Source organism: Rhincodon typus, chromosome 2 (assembly GCF_021869965.1).
Source record: "Rhincodon typus isolate 14 chromosome 2, sRhiTyp1.1, whole genome shotgun sequence".
NCBI classification, from domain to species: Eukaryota; Metazoa; Chordata; class Chondrichthyes; order Orectolobiformes; family Rhincodontidae; genus Rhincodon; species Rhincodon typus.
The window spans coordinates 51,002,134-51,019,738 of record NC_063333.1 but is presented as its reverse complement, the minus strand read 5'-3'; the positions used below and the strand labels follow the sequence as shown (position 1 = coordinate 51,019,738).

At 41.2% G+C, this 17,605-nt stretch overlaps 1 protein-coding gene across 3 annotated transcripts in view; it reads left to right on the top strand.

Annotated features, from left to right (window-relative positions):
• ctnnal1 (catenin (cadherin-associated protein), alpha-like 1) overlaps nt 1-17,605 on the top strand; it is a 298,283-nt gene that overhangs the window by 85,809 nt on the left and 194,869 nt on the right. The window contains exon 2 of one of the 3 annotated variants that reach the window (XM_048617652.1): nt 10,887-11,293. The exons of the other annotated variants lie outside the window; for them this stretch is intronic. The gene's annotated coding sequence lies outside the window, so the exon portion shown is untranslated. The remainder of the gene's footprint in view (nt 1-10,886; nt 11,294-17,605) is intronic. 3 annotated transcript variants of the gene reach the window in all.

Below are 17,605 nucleotides of genomic sequence, written 5' to 3'. Positions count from 1 at the left end.
CAGAGATCCAAATCTGTAGCCATACAGTCTGGAATTTAGGATATTATCTGCAAAGCTATCATACTACCCCTGGTTCTATTGTGTACGATGTTTGAGCATTCATTATTTGCTTGCCAAGCAGACAAGTAGAAACTTAATTGGTTATAATTGTAACAATTTTGCTGGGTAGAAGCTTTCACATTTAACAAATATTTCTGGCAAATATTGCTAAATGCATTAAGAACCGTACAGTATTAAATTTTGACACATCAGAATCTATGATAAGAGAACCATAACCAACTTGTTTCAGATGGAGCAGTTTCACTGCTTGGTCTGAGACTTCATGCAAAATTTAAACAAGAATGTAACTGGATAGAACGTCTAGTATAACTGAAGAACAAAGCTCCTTTCATTTATGCCACAATTTGCACGCAACAACACAATGGCATGAGTCATTTGCCAAAGATAATTGGTTAAAATTACTTGATTATTTTAATCATTGTTTCCATTATGCCAGATATGTTGGTAGCAATCTACAAATGTAATGAATACATTTGTTTCAAGGTCAGAGATATTAAATGTTACAGAATTACTATGAAAACAATACATCTACATTTCCTAGGCTTATTTCATTTGGTGTAAGTGGGTGTTTGGTATAATAGCAACTCGAACATGACAATACTGTTGAAAGTACAGACGCTCGTACTTAAATGTTATCAGCTTTCTTCTTCCTCTCTGAAAACAGATGCTGAGTTTAGGATTCAGGTTCATGGCGTTAGCATTAAATTAATACTTCACGGAAGTCTCCCGTGCAATCCTAATTGATAAAAATAGAGAGGAATAAAGATATTTGACCAGGTGCCCTTCTTGTACTTGTTCCTCCCCATCTGTGTTTTGCCTAGCCTTCTGTCACTAATCCACGTGATGTATTCTCATGTCCCAATTTATCTGGCTTTTGGCCATTGCCCAGGTTGAGCCGTCATCTTTTACTTGTTCTTTATTCTGTTGTTTTCAGCCTGCTGATTCCTCCTCTGCATCTCAACCAAACACCTGTCCTGCACCTCCCCAGTTCACTAGCACAACCTCCATGATCTTCACTCCCATTCAATAATATTCTTCAGTGAGTCTTCCTTTAAGTTGCCAAACCCCGGGCTTGGAATACTTAATTGTGCCAAGGGCTCCTTCATGCCCTTTTTATTTGGTACTTTGAGATGGCTAGTTTGCCTCACTGGATTTGAAGATAACATGAGTCATCTGTTGATAGCCCAACCCCTTACTAAAGATTTCTGCCGGCTGTTTGCACCATCCAGACAAACCCACTGTAGCTGAGATCCTTAATTTGTGTTAACACAGAAATTATTCTCCCCTGTCTCTTTCAGATCCATTTTCAGACCTTTTCAGATCTGTTGACAGCAAGTCCTTGTTTGCATTAATTCATATGCCTCAATCTTTTCTTAAAATCTCTTCACTGTTTCAACTACCCAATATCTGCATCTTGCCTAGTCTGGTGATGTCACCTATACCTTAGCTACTCAGACTTAGACTTTATGCAGTGACCTGTCTTTACCCCTTTGGGAGTGACAGATCTTTCAGCTGTTGTCACTTACAGTAAAATCTCCACTTGAATCCATTCGTGCTCCATTTTTATAAAGATTTTAAAATCCTCCCTAATCTTTTCTTTTAACAATTTAGCCTCTTACTTTGTAAAGCGCTTTGAGATGACTTGTCTGTCAATGCTGTTGTAAAAGTGAGTTGTGTGAGCTAAGTTAAATATTCCGGAAACCTCCACTGATGCAAAGAGGGGACTGTAACAATATGATGGATTTGAAATTTAGTCTATGTAATCCTCCACAAAGGACACCTGAGCTTTTATTTGCATGATTTTCAATCTTTACATTCTAATGGTGGTGATATGCCTGCATCACTGAACGCCAGCTAGTTCGATACGTGCTAGATGATCCAAATAAGAACTTGAATATAACCACTTCTAAAGTTTTTGTAATGAGCCTGGTATTTTTTTTTCAGAGCTTGTATTACTTGGCACAGAGATTGAGTTCTTTCTATTGGGTGTTACCCTAGTTTTAGTATCTAGTTGCACATGATTAATTTTGTAGCAGGTGTTGTTTCAGTAGTTTGAATGTATGGACAGAATGACTTGGGTGTGTGGAGAAAAGAAACATGTTTTATTTAAAATCATCGCTTGTAAACAGAAGATTCTCATTTTTAAGTTAGATATATAGTCAAGTACATTTACATAGTACAAACCAAATGGCAAATATTAGTGAGGAACGATTATTAAAGCTTAATTGACCATTACTGAAAGTGTTTGACATTTTACCCCCATCTATTACAGTAGTTGTGACCAAAGCCTGTGTGTTCAGTCACTCATTGTGATTCACAACTTAAAAGCTTATTGTTAACAATTTAATAGAGTTGATTAGTTCAATTGTTTTTATTTTTTTTGACCAACTGTAGTTTGCTTTACTGTACAGTTATTTTCCTCTTTCGATTTGCTTTTCATTGCTCATGACTTTGGATGATATCAGAAGATCAAATTTTGCTGGAGACAGTTGCTTCTGTTTAAAGGCTCAGTTACTGTTATACTGCTGCAAATTATATTGTTTTACCTGGCAGGGGTACTAAGTATGGGCCTCATAAAGGAAATTGGATGATTATTTGAAAAGGAGAATGGCTCTTGAGTGTGAAGCTCATTTGGTGAAGATGCATTGGGATATACAGACTCCTCATGCACTTTAAATTGTAGTCTATTGAGCCCTTCTGCAGAAGGCCATTGCTTGACCAGGGATGATAGCAATGAAAAAATATCTTTCAAATTTTTAAATTATATGTGGCTATGCAAGCAAGTTCAAAATAATTATGGAATAGTATAGCCAGGTCTATAGCATTGTTTGTCATATGGTTTTAAAATATTTTACCTGGCAACTGCAAAGTTTGTTTTGAGGACTCATCAATTGTTTTTTTTTACACAAGTAACCATGAAAATCAGCTCTTAAATAAACAGAGGAGCCAAACTCAGTTCATTTTTTAAAATACTTTAATACTTAAAAAAGTTTAATAGTGCGCTATAATCTACAGAATGAAATGTGCACTGATATGGCATAATTTTACAGATCTTCAAATAACACTCACCTGTACCTAATGTGTTACTGTAGAGGTAATTGCAATCCATAGAAAGTCATTGAAAAATGCACGTTAATATTGTGGGTCAATTGAACGACTGTCAATCAGAAGGCCTACTCTGCAAAATCCATAGTGCGGTGGGATTTACAATGCCCTGCTAGTTCCACATCCAAACAAAATGTGGGTTTTTATTCTGTGCAGCTTGCTTGCATATCCATATATAATTAAAAACTTTTGAAAGATGTTTTTTCATTGCTGTCATCCCTGGTCAAGCAATGGTCTTTTTGCAGGTGCTGTATATGCTACCATTTACAATGCGTGAGGAGCCTATACGTCCCATTGCATCTGCATCGGTGCAACAAATGAATTTCACACTCAGTGCCATTCTCCATTTCAAATAACCATCCAATTTCCTTTGAAATGTCCATACTTAGTCCTCCTGGTATTTGTCTGCATAACTTAACTGCATTTTTTTTTCTGCAAGTTTAATATCAGGCTTGTGTTCAGTAGGAATTGTGAACACGGAAAGCACTAGAAAAATTAAGCAAGTCAGAAAGCATCTGTAGGAGATAGCAAGAACTCAAGATGCTGGAGTCAGAGTTGACAGTGTCGAGCTGGAGGAACACAGCAGGTCAGGCAGCATCAGAGGTGTATGAGAGTTGACGTTTTGGGCCGAGAGCCTTCATCCCACTTCCTGCAAATCAAAGGGGTGGCTATGGCACCCATATGGGTCCTAGCTATGCCTGCCTCTTAGTAGGGTACGTGGAACAGTTCCTCTTCCACTGTTACACCAGTACCATCCCTTTACCTCTTCCTCCGCTACATCGATGACTGTATCGACGCCGCCTCGTGCTCCCATGAGGAGCTTGAACAGTTCATCAATTTTACTAACACCTTTCACCCCAACTTCTGGACCATGTCCGATACTTCCCTCCCCTTCCTGGACCTCTCTGTCTCCATATCCGGTAACCATCTCTGCACCAACATCTATTTCAAACTCACTGACTCCCACAGCTACCTTGACTACACCTCCTCTCACCCACCTTCCTGCAAGAAGGTGAACCCTTACTCCCAATTCTTCCGCCTCCACTGCATCTGCTCCCAAGATGACTCCCAGACATCCCAGATGTCCTCCTACTTCAAGGACCGCAACATCCTCCCTCCGCTGATCGAAAATGCCCTCAACTGCATCTCTTGCATTTCCCGCACTTCTGCCCTCAAATTCCCTCCCCCCAACAAAAATAAAGACAGAGTCCCCCTGGTCCTCACATACCACCCCACCAACCTCTGCATCCCAGTCCTGATGAAGGGTCTAGGCCTGAAACATCGACTCTCCTGCTCCTCTGATGCTGCCTGACCTGCTGTGTTCCTCCAGCTCCACACTGCATCGACGAGAAAGCATCTGTGGTGAGAGAAACATTTGATATTTGTTAACCTGAAGAGGTAAATCTGTTTTGTTGCCACAGATACTATCAGACTTGCTAAGTATTTCCAACATTTTCTGTCTTTATTTAGGACTTCAATTGTATGCAGTATTTTGCTTTTGTAAACATTGAGTTGTTTAATTTCATTTCAGTCTTTTTCAAAAATGACTGTGTCAGAAATTATGGATCTCTGTATGTATCCAACATGCATGAAATCCTGGAGATGTTTCAACAAATTCCTCAGTTCAAGCCTCACTAATATAAAACAAAAGGTGCCTATCTAAGCACTTGATTGCTGTTAAACTGTAAAACTGCCATAGATGTTTCATCTATAACATATAAGATCTATTTTTGTAGCAAAATTAAAATAATTAAATTTTACATTGTATAGTAATGATCCTGTACATAAAACAATCCCTCATTTCCAGTTTGTGACTATCCAAATTGATGAAAGGAGTTATTTTAGTCAGTGAATAGCACCTGCTTGATTTTTAATATAGTTTTGTGTTGCATGTTGATTTTCTTACTTGGCTCCTCATAATACTTTTTCAAGATTCAGCATGATTTTTCATCTCAAGGATTGAAGTGTAAAATGCGGATACATTCCTGTGTTCCCGAATGTTTGCATAAGCCAAGGTTGGGACATAGTTTAGAAAAGATTTCCTTCCACAAAGGGGGGAACTAATGATTACAGTAGGCTGCGATATTAATCATCCTGGGCAGGTAATTGGTATAATGGGAAGATGGTAACATTAGCAATCTGGAAGATTGAGATTGCAGGGTAATTTTCTGACTTTATAAACTTTATGATGTACCTTACCGACTGTTGTGTGTATTCAGAATGAATTTTCTGACCATTCATTTAAACAACCAGAAAATCATGCACCAACAATGCTGATATTTGTAACGTTTAGCAAGGCTCCTGACTGGGAATAAAATTGGCCTCATGCATAGACTGAAGGGCATTTTAGGGGCCTATATTGTAGATATCATACTTCAGGGCAGGTTCCTCCCGTTATAGAAGGAGCGAATATGTATTTTTTAAAATGATTATGTATTTCTACCTTCAGATTTTTCTCCTCCGTCCATTCACTTTTAAATGGCACATGATATTTCCATGGCTCAACCCCTAGTACTTGTGGAAAAATAACCATTTTATATGGTGGACAGTGACAGCTACCAGTTGCTGGGCAGTAGAATTAGTTAACGTGACTCAATTGCACACTCACATCTCAGTCAGCAACTTAAGAGTGTGAGCCACAATGAGACACTTGGGCAATAATCTAGGTGTTGTAGTATTGAGGAAGACTTTTGAAAGACATTACAATAAGCCAGCCTGTCGTCTCAGGTGGATATAAAAGTAAACTGGAAGTAGAACAGAGCAGTGCTTTTAATGTCCTGAGTAACATTTATTTCTGTCATGCTGCCATAAGCATATAATTTGGTCATTGTCCTATTTCTATTTGTGATTGCATATGCCACAACAATGACCAGGTTTACTTGAGATGCACTGTGGAAAAAATAATTGAACTTTCTTGATTCATCACTATTGCTTAGTTAAACATAATATATTGACTCGACTCTACTAGGTGAGTTAGCAGTGGTCAGAAGGAAGTGGGACTCATAAATACAGAAACAAAATGCATACTTTAATGATTTACTATTGCAAACAAAACAGCATTGTAGTGAAGCTGCTGCACACTATCTACAAGCTGTGAAATTTAGCATGTCTTGAATCGGAGACCATTGTGCTGGAGTGTGAAAGAATTTAATCAGGAACGAATTACTGAAAGCAAAATCTGTGAGTTGGCCAACTGTGTAACCCAGAACTCGTTTAAATTCATTAGACCTAGTGGAAGAATTTTTAAGCTGAGCAATCTAACTTTTGAAATGTCACAGTTCTCTCATTGATGAGAGCAAAGTTCATTGATAATGGAGAGAGAATTCTGATTTGTGCTTCATACAATTGAAGAGCAGAAGGGAGAGTTGTCTATGGTTATGTCAATTTTAAGTAAATGATGTGGTTCTGAAAATTTAGATCCCCAGAAAAATCAATTCTGTTTTCCAAAAATTCATCAGTAAACTATCGGAAATTGGTTATAATCTCTTTGATTCAAGATACTTTTATCAACTGTACACATTGAAATGAAGTAGGAAATAACATACTATCCTGAAAAAATGTAACTAGTTACAACAAAGATCAAGATAGGCATTAAAACAATGTACTTTATTTATTTCAATGTATTAGGTTGATTAAGCTGTCTAATTTTCTAAAAAAAGCTAGTGAATCTTGTATTGTGACTGTTAAATTTAGTTTCTTCAAATAAACAGTATATCTAACTTCTACACATTCATTGTTCAGTTTGTCTATTGGATTTCCCAAACACTGACTTTCCAAATCAAGGAATTGAGAAATATAAATCCATCAGGACTTGTTTGCTGAGATGCAGTAAGAGTTCTTGTGCTTTTGAAAGTGCAAATACCTTGGGTGCCAAGTTGAGCAGGCTTACAGCATCCCAAATGTGTGGAAAGTACTGCTGAGGTTTAACTGGCTTAGAGCAGTTTACCAATATAAAGTACTGACTTGGGCAAGGGGTAGGTGTTAAATTGGATTAACAGGAAAACAGGTACGGGTATCATGGTGGGAGTTTCACCTGCTCTGTTCGGTGTGTTGTGGGCACTTTAGTAAATGTTTGCTGCTTCTGACTTTGTGGTTAAGGGGATACATGCAGTAATCACCACAGTTAGTCCTGGCTGCTTGCTGTAATTATGGAAATTAGCAGGCAGTACATTATCAGCAACCAATCTGATAGTGAGAGATTGCCACCTCTTAAAGGGAGCCTGTGGGTGGAATCTTAAGGGGCTGAGTGACGTGGGCTATGGCGAGATGTGGGGCAGAATTGGATGAGAAGTCAGCGAGCCTCATCTGATTGTTGCAACTTTCTTACTTGATCTTTGATGCTTTTCATGAGTAGCATGGCAAGATTCTTGCAAGGCAGTGGCGAGTTGCCAATTATGGAGGATTATTGCTTTTTAAACTCCTTATTAACAACACAACATTTAATATTTAGCTTCCGATCTTACCAAACGAACTGAACAAGCTAGCCAGCTAGAAAACTTACCATACAAATCACAACAGGTACCCGGCAGATTCAGCTTGTGGCTTGCTCCGACCAACTCCAATCTGTCTACGACCAAACTATGTCTTGGGGCATGATCCAGGGGATCCACAGACATTGACATTTGTCTATCCCTCACGTGCATCACGGGACCTTTCCAAATCATGGGGGGCCACTTAGGAAGCACTGGAGCTGGATGCTGACCATATGCACCAAGAGTAGCACTTGCTGTTCTCTCGATATGAGGTATTGCTAGAAGACAACTGGGACAGCACCCAGGGTGGGCAGGGTCATTGTTAGTTTGGGCGATAGCACAAGATTTATGTTTGCTGGATGCTAGGACGTGGAAGGAACAAATATACGAAGTAGCTGATTGGAAGTCCCAGCTACATATAATTTACAATTAAATCCCCCCAAATTTCATCGCCTGCCCCCCCCACCCCAATTTGCAATGCATACAGAGAGAAGGAGCTCAGGAGTCAGATGCTGGTCAATGGTGATTTATCACATGCCATTGGTACTTTTAAATTGAACCTGGGCATCTCGATGCAGCTGAAATTAGCAGCAATAACATTAACAAAGGTGGACCGTTATTCATGCAACTTCCAAACATGCTGTGGGAGCTACACACCGTCGCTTCATCATCTGTAATGTAAGTGTGATGATGGTCAGTGCTGAATGCAGTGAGAAGTTGAATGATTGATGTGGGTATGGGATAGGAAATGTCTCGGTGTGTGGCAGGCTCTCCTCAGCTGGCGTGGTACCTTCAGCAAGTTGCTGCACACGGTGAGGCTGAAGGTGAATGGATAGTGGAGACATGCCACTTGTTACCAGGGGGCAGCGTATCTCACTGTGTGGAGAAGTGTGTTCAGATTTCACCTACAGGATATGCCATGGATGACTTGTCTGAGATCTGAGAAACTCTCTTGCCCTTTGTGTTATATATGCAGGTCATTTCCACTGAGACTGCTGCACCCAGCCACTGTTGTGGCATACTGATTGCTGTGGCTACATTTCCTGCGAAGATGAAAGCGGAGGCAGGAGGACCAGGGCTGAAGGAAGACCAGGAGCAACAGCAGGCAGTTTCAGTAGATAAGGAGCAGTTAACTCAGAGGGGTCATTGTTGTAGGGCCCCTCAGGATGCGTGGGGCTCTGCAGGAGGCACAGAATTTTTCGGCCTCGAGTCCACTTCCTGGGGATGAGTGAGATATAATATTGATGCAGGCTTCATATATCCTGGGACATTTTGATGGAAGTGCCAGATGCTACAGCAGGACCTGAGAGCTGCAGTGATGAGAGGCTATCCTTTTCCAGTGACACTGCAGGTGACAGCTGCACTGAATGTGTATGTGCCTAGCTCCTTCCAAGGAGTAATGAGTGACCGGTGTGGGATCTCAGTTGTGGCCCCACAAATACATCAGCTCAGTGACTGACGCCATCTGTGCAAGATCACTGCAATTCATTTCCTTCCCCCATTATGAGGTCAGTGTTGCAGACCAGACAGGAAATCTCAGAAACCTAACCGGCTTCCCCCAGTGTTGGGTGTCTTATGATTGCACATTTGTGGCACAGAGATGTTACAATACTGTGGAATTCATCAACAGGAAGGGATTCTTTTCGATAAATGTTCACATGATCTCTGATCACAAGTCTCACTTCCTGGAACTGTGTGCCCTCTTCCCTGGCAGCTACCATGATTCCTACATCCTGAAGCACTCTTGTATAGCTGGTGTATTTGAGGGTCCATGTGCCTTACAGGGCTGGTTACTGGGCAGTGGGCTACCCACTGCGAGATGGCTGATAACACAATTGTACAACCCCCTGATGAATGGGGAGCAAAGGTTTCATATTGCTCGTGCTTTGATCAGGACCATGGTGGAGCAGACGATCAGGCTGTTGAAGATATGGTTCTAGGTTGGAAGCCCTCCATTACAGTGAGTGTGCTGCATCATCCTGGCGTGCTGTGCTCTGTGCAATTGGAGTCAGCTCAGGGACAGGGTGCTGGATACTGAAGAACTGGAGAAATGGGAACTGTCTTCTGAAGAGGGTGAAGAGAAGGGAGAGGCGGAAACTATCCTTATCACTGACAGATCTCAGTTGCAGTGGGCACCACGAGCCAGACACAGCCTCATTGACATAAAGTCATAGAGTCATCCAGCACAGAAATAGACCATTCAGACCATCTCGTCCATGCCAACCAAGTTTCCCAAACTAAGCTAGTCCCGCTTGTCTGCATTTAGCCCATATCCCTCTAAACCTTTCCTATTCATGTACCTATCCAAATGTCTTTTATCCAGGTACCTGGATCTACCACTTCCTCTGGTAGTACTTTCCACATATGAACGACCCTGTGTGTGAAAAAATTGCCCCACAGGTCCCTTTTAAATATTTTTCTTCTCACCTTAAACCAATGCCCTCTAGCTTTGAACTCCCCTACCCTGGGGAAAAGACCCTGGCTAGTCACCTTCTCTATGCCCCTCATGATTTTATAAACTTGTATAAGGTTACTCCTCAACCTCCTACGCTCCAGAGAAACAAATTCTTAATCTATCCAGCCTCTCCTCATAACTCAAGCTTTCCATTCCTAGCAACATGCTGGTAAATCCTTTTCTGAATCCTCTGCAATTTAGTAATATCCTTCCTATAGCAGGTTCCTATAGATTCTACCTGGATGTAGCAGACTGTCACGGACTGTCAAATAGTCATTGGTCATGGTGAAAAAAATTTGGTTTGTATTGTATGAGCAGACTTCAGCCACTACAGGCCTTGTTAGTGTGTTTTTCTGTCAATGAAACTGAGTTGTCACGCCTTCCAATTAGACCACTACAAGCTGCAGGTCCACAGTGGGCATTAGGGACTGGGGAGCAGAGAGTGTTCAGTTGGGATGTAGCTGTACACAAGTAAAGTGATTGGTTAAATAGTGACAAGAGTGAGAGAATTAGATTATATGTATCAGCCATGTTGACCATATGTTATTCCCATTCATGGGCTGGAACCTTCCTGAGGTTATGGCTAAAAGTCATACTTGGATTGGAGTGGGTGGGGGAGAGAGAAAGAGGACGATATCATGGAGCAGGGTCTTCTGCATACATCGTTCTCTTCTCCCAGTAGTGTGTTATCTCTCAATCCTTTCTGCCTTGCAAGCTGTAGATCTTGTAATCATGCATGCTTCTCTTGCCACATCTAAAATCATTTTCCTTTTTCACTTATGATACCCAATCAGAGGAGGAAGGAGAATCAGATGGTGCAGCCATGGCGTCTCATTGGAAGACATCATCACTGAGAATGCAGCACTCCCTCAGTCCTACAACTGGAGTATCAAACCAGACTGTTGTGCAGAAGACTTGGAGTTAGAATCAACCTCTGTGTCAGAGGCAACAATACTACCAACTGAACCAGAGCCGACACCATTGTGATTCTATCATAGTCCTGTTTTGAACCTTGTATGTCGGTGAGCAAAAGACTCCCTGGTGTCCGAAGATGAGCTACTCACCACAGAATCTCAAACATCTGACTTGCTCTTGTAAATACAGTATTTGTAAGGCTTATTCAATTAATTTCTGGATCTTTCATAATATTGATAATAAGGGATACAACTGATGGTAATCCCACTGACTATCAAAAGAGCAGGTTAGATTCTTCTTGTTGATGATTATCATTGCCTGATAACTACGTAGGAGAAATGTTATTGGCACTTTTTCAATTTAAGCTGCTTGACACATACCTGAGATCGCAGACCTGATTCACCCTCAGAGAATAGAGTACTTTTTCTGTTGACAAAGATGACAGAAAATATAATGGGATGATTCAAGACAGGTGTGCTTGCAAGTAGTGGCACCTTCCACATTGGATTGGGGGTGGCGGTTTGTGTAAAATCTTAGACACACTTTTCCTTGCCCCTGGAAAGAGGAAACAGTATGCTTCTCTTCATAGACAGACCCCCTGCAACATTCATTACAGTTGTATAATAGGACAGATGTTGAATATTTGAAGCTTTCCATGTTGTACTCATCAGCACAATTCACAAGAAATGCAAGTATAAAAGGCAAACAACTTTATTATACTGAATGCAAGAAGAGGGAGTGCTAATTGTTTGACAAATCGTCTTTGGCAGAAGTCTTACCACAGAGGATATGCCAGTTATATGTTAGATTTGTTTAAATTTTAACCACATAGGTCAACTCTAATTGATCAAAACATTGCCCTAAGAAATGAACCAGAGAAGGCTGTGCCCTGTTTTGTTGAATTGAAAAAAATGCAATGTATGTCCACATTCTTCTTGTTTACAGGACTTCAAACTGTGAGATGTTGCTTGTATTGCAAGCCACATCTCAAAATAATCTATAAGCAGAAAATTCTGTACCATTGCAGTTCCCTGGCCACAGATATTTCTGTCCCTGCTTTTTTTTTAGGTTGCAGCTGTGGCTGCAACAGTTCACTCTGGAGTCACAACCACTTGTAGGCTGAAATCTTCACTTGCACGGGTTATTACTGAATTTTACACAGGATGACTGTGCCTCAGAAGCACTGTGGTCATCGAATGTGTTGGGTGCCCTCTCTCTCAACTGCTCCTCAATTTCGAGCTGCTATTGTGAAATGCCTTGTCTGATTACATTAAGTCATCATTTACATTTAGATTGATGTTGTGTGAGCTCTGTCCATTCTTTCTCATGCTCAATTCACAAAGGGATCCCTAGCAGACTTTCCCTGACTGGAAGCAACTCTTTCCAGCACTACATAACGCAAAACAAAAATGACTGCATGATCAGCCAGACCAATCTTTAGAAAGTGCCTAAATGGTAGCCAAGTATAGGAAAAATTCAAACTGTGTACAATAGTACTGGAAGCCAGAAAACAAAATTTAGTATCTAATTACTCAATGAATCCTTGAAATAGTGCTGATCAGGTTGTGGATTGTTGGGCTGACTTGTTGGCCTTTCATGGTGTTTAACCTCATGTAATGCTGCGTGTTCGATTGGCTGTAATTGTGAAATGCAAAATGGCAGCCTTGCCTACCACTCACCACACTACTTGTTAAGACATTGGTCTGGAGTAATGTTCTCAATAATTGATCTAACCCTCTTGGTAAATTAATGAGTCAATCATCAGTATTTCTGTGGAGTATTGCATATCTTCCTGTTTTTGGTATTTGGTTCTTAAGCTTGCAAATGAGTTGACTTTGTTCCAAATCTAAGTTACCACGTCATGCCCACAAAGATAATTTTACCCCTCATAGTTCAAATATTGTTAGGCCACCTTGATTGTTTTGTAATGATTTAATCCTTTCAGGAGGAACTATTGTGTATGAGTCATTAGTAGCCCTAATTTGCTCTCCCTGAGGCAAAGTCTGTACTACTTGATGGTAGTTAACAGAATCGGCTTCAGTTCGGAATTCGTTTGTCTTTAAATATAAAACAACAAAGTACTGAAGTAAAGTTTCAATTGTTACAAGTTGTGCTTCTTCTTGATACTTTCTACTCGTGCTTATCATAGAAGGTAGCTTCCTTACGGGCTTATTGAGATAAAACTATCACTTGCTATGGGGCAAAGAATGATCTCTTGTACGATAAAGTTATATTATTGTTGATCAATCCTGCTGACTCCTGTGGGCCTGCTTCCCAAACTAACAGAAAGAAATAGTGGGTGGAATCTTACAGGGATCTGAGTAGGATTGATTGCAAGATGGGTGGCAAAATTGGGCAAGTGAAATGGGTGTAATGAGGCCCATTGCAATGCCAAGATCATCTGACTCCATCTTTAACCTTTTCACAAGTGGTGTGGCGAGATTCTCGCCAGGCATTGTTGGATGCCAATTGATGCTCATCATTGCATGTTAACCATCTTGTTAATGCCAGAACATTCCTCACTAATTTCCAGCCTTCCATCTTGTAAATCTCGCCAAACAAGTTAGATATTGGGAAAACTTGGCAAGGAAACTGTTAATGTACCTGGCAGGTTCAGGTCACTGTTTGTTCGGAACCACCTCCACATTGCACAGCACATCTCCGGGCACAATCCATAGGTACCAGCTGAATGCCCTCCTGTATGGACGTTGGCAACCAGAACCAGTGAATCATAGTCATAGAGCCACACAGCATGGACCAAGAAGTCTCCGTTGGCCATGTTCCCAAACTAAACCAGTCCCACTTGCGTGCATTTGGCCCATATCGCTCCAAGCCTTTCCTGTTCATGAACTTATCCAAATCTCTCTTAAATGTTGTAACTGTACCTGCATCCACCAGTTCCTCTGGCAATTCATTCCACATATGGGCTACTCTGTGTAAAAAAGAAGTTGCCCCTCATGTCCTTTTTAAATCTTTCTCCTCTCACCTTAAAAAAAGTGCCCCCTTGTTTTGAACTCCCTCACCCTAGGGGAAAAAAACCTTGCTATTCATCTTATCAATGCCCCTCATGATTTTATAAACCTCCGTAAGGTCACCCCTCAATTTTCTACGCTCTAGTGAGAAAGGTCCTAGCCGATCCAGCCTATCTTTATAACTTTTCTGGCACTTCTGCTGCGTGCTGGCCAAGCACTCTGGAATTTCAGACTTGCATTGCTGGGCACACCAGCAACTAGCATCGAAAGGTTATACTGCTCAGGCACAAGCTCCCAGCTCATAGACTGGACCAAGATGCATCTGAGGGATATATTCTTGCTCTCTTTGCACTTGCTCACCTGAATGCTATCAGCATTCTGGCCTTGCTTTGCTGCGCCAATTAAAGCAGTCACACAGCTGAGCGGCTTGCATTGCTGCTGGGCAGTCCCTCAGTCTAGAGGGTGCACACCTTGCAGTACATTAGTTTGCTAAGTCAATCTCATGTATTCTATGAACCAGCAGCATATGTGGCAAACCCACACCACAAGCAGGCAGACAGGTATCCAACCTTGCCGATAGCTGTCTAACCCGTGATGAATGGAGGCATCCGCCGGGGTCCTGCATAGTAAGACATGGGGTAGCCTTCCATACTACTCAAGGGCATTGCTCATGGTCAGGTATCTGGCCAGGAGATTCTCGGACAGGGGACCCATGCCTCTGTGGTCGAGGGAGTAGGGAATGGTTAGTCCATTTATTCTGAATTGAGAGAGGGTGAATGTGGTCTGGGAGATTTGCAGGCATCAGTCGGGGAACTGGGCACATCTGGCATGTGCTGTCCAGTCATATCAGTTGAGAAAGTGGACCAGAGCCAGTTCGTTGGATCTTTCTGCACAGACTAAGGGGGAATGGGGCAAGGAGGTGAGAAGGTGCTTCTCATGGATGGAGTTGTGTGCAGAGCAGGGAGAGGTCACAGATGGCAGGCACCCCTCCACCTGTATGGCCTCTGGTCTGACATCTCCCATAATGCAAAAGGGGGACTGTGGGTGAGATGGCAGTGGACAAAATTGCTGTTGGTTCTGGTGTATATCAGGGAAGGTGGTGAGATGTACCAACATACTGAGGACATGCAGGGTTAGTAGTGTAGATTATTATTTCAGAGTCCAACAATGAGGTCCTGAATGATACATAGGTTGGAGGGTATGAAAGCATGTGTTCTAGTGAGGAGGCCCCTGGAATGCCAGAATATGAAGCCTTGCTGCAGTTTATGGTGGAACATCCCGAGTATGTGTTTACTTTGGTTCCCAGTTGGCAGTAGCCCAGATTGAGAGGCTGCTCTGATTGGGGCTGTAAAACAGGCGATAGTAGGCTGTAGCAGGGGTTTATTTGCAGCATTAGGTAATAAGTTGTGCAAAGTGGGCTCATCAGCAGATTGCAGGAATTGTGAGGATAGGTGTTGTTGAATCACAGAGTCACAGATTCAGAAGTGGGTTTGTTTGAAGGGCAAGGACAGCATTTCTGTTCTTCCTGGCTCTAGAAAGCACTGAACATTTGGATCTGCTATTTCCAGCTTCCTTTAGCTGGTAGCTTCCTAAATCCTGAAAGACCCAGCATCCAGCGATGAGGCTAAATAGCTGTCACTGATTTGTTTCCAATTTTAGGTGATATCATGGAGGTGAATTCCCTTGAATATGTTCATGTTTTAATGGTTCTTTACCTTTTCAAATTAACTGTGTAATCTAATCTTGAAGCTATTAACTTGTTTTATAGGGGATATACTCTGTAAATACATCTAGTTGTGCTCAGATGCACATAAATCAGATCACAGTTGACATTGAGCCAAAGAACGAGGGTTCACTAAAAATTTGATCAATGAGCTGGGTTTAAGAAGATCTTAAAGGATAGAGTGAGGGGAAAAAACAGAAACACTCAAAGAAGGAATTGAATACCGTGAGGCCTCGATGATGAAGACACAGACACAAACATTTGGGTGAAATGAAATGGAGGCTGCAGAGGTCAAAGTCAGAGGAACACAACTTTTTTTGGAGTCTTGTAAGATTGGACAATGTTACAAAGATGAGCTGGATCAAGTTCATAATGTGATTTAGTCGTAATCTTGAAACATCTGACAAACCTATTTGGACCAAATTGGAAAATTGCTTGCAAAGAAATGGCAATCCAACTCTAGTCCTTTCTTCAATTTCAATTCATCTTAATTTTCAAAACAATTTTTGCCATAAGCAGCCACAGAAATCATTTTTACTTTGTTAAAATACTCAGTGCAAGGAGTTCTCTCCAAACATAAGAATTTTTATGATCTTAAACAGTGAGAGACCCATGTAACCACACATGGTCATGAAAACTGCACTGATCTTTAGGCAGCTATCAAAACGGAATTCCTGTGCATATCTATGTTTGGCTTGAGCTACCACGGTTATCTTGTCCCAGTTAAACTGATGGCCTTCATTGTCTGAGTGTCCTGATATTAAGGAGAGTTTGTTCAACTAGCAGCAAAACAGCACGACAAACTCTCCTTATTATCGGTACACTCAAACAAACAAGGCCAACAGTTTAACTGGGACAAGGTAACCATAGTAGCCCAAGCCAAACATAGACACACACAGGAATTCCTGGAGGCATGGTTCTCCACCCGTAAGGCAATCAACAAACGTATAGAATTGGACCCCATATACAAACCCATACAGATCAAAACCAGAAATGACACTACTCTCCATAATGGACCAGACAGTATAAATTCCAAGTGCAGTAGAATAGCGTCTCTCCATTGAAGGCTCCGCTGATGCTGTCACCTAGCATGGTGACGAAACGTCTGAACGAGAACAAGCCTGCTCAGTGAGCAAATCAAAAACCTCACCCACAACCCGAGCTACAGATCTTTGCTGAAACTTTAACTTCCAAAACATCGTTTACTAACACTTACACTGCTAAACCCGTCCTCTCATTCTCACTGTACCTTCCTGTGCAAGCTAAGGAGATGCAAAACCTGATAAATTCTTGTTATGAGAATTGTAAGAACATTTCTTTCATAATTTCTGTATTTTTAGAATATAACTTTTAGATTTAAGATTAGTGATAGAGAAATAGGAACATCTGACAAAGAAACTGGGAATAATCCAGAACTAAATGCAGTTCAAATGAGCTTGGAGTTTATTACACATCATAATGACCCAAAGATAGGAAATAAGTTGTGAACAGGCCATAGAAGGCTACAATTAGATATAGATAGGTTACATGAGTGGAAAAGATGTGCCAGAAGGTGAAAAATGTGATGGGAAGAATAATGAAGAAACATGTTATCTAAATGGTGAGAGATTGCAGAGCTATAAGATGTACAGGGATCTGTATGTCCCAGTAAAGTATGCAGGTACAGTAAGTAATTAGGAAAGCTAATAAGAATGTTATCATTTATTGGGAGGGGAATTGAATACACAATTAGGCAGGTTATGAGAGATAGTAGGAACTGCAGATGCTGGAGAATCTGAGATAACAAGGTGTAGAGCTGGATGAACACAGCAGGCCAAGCAGCATCAAAGGAACAGGAAGGCTGACGTTTCGGGCCTAGACCCTTCCTGCTCCTATGATGCTGCTTGGCCTGCTGTGTTCATCC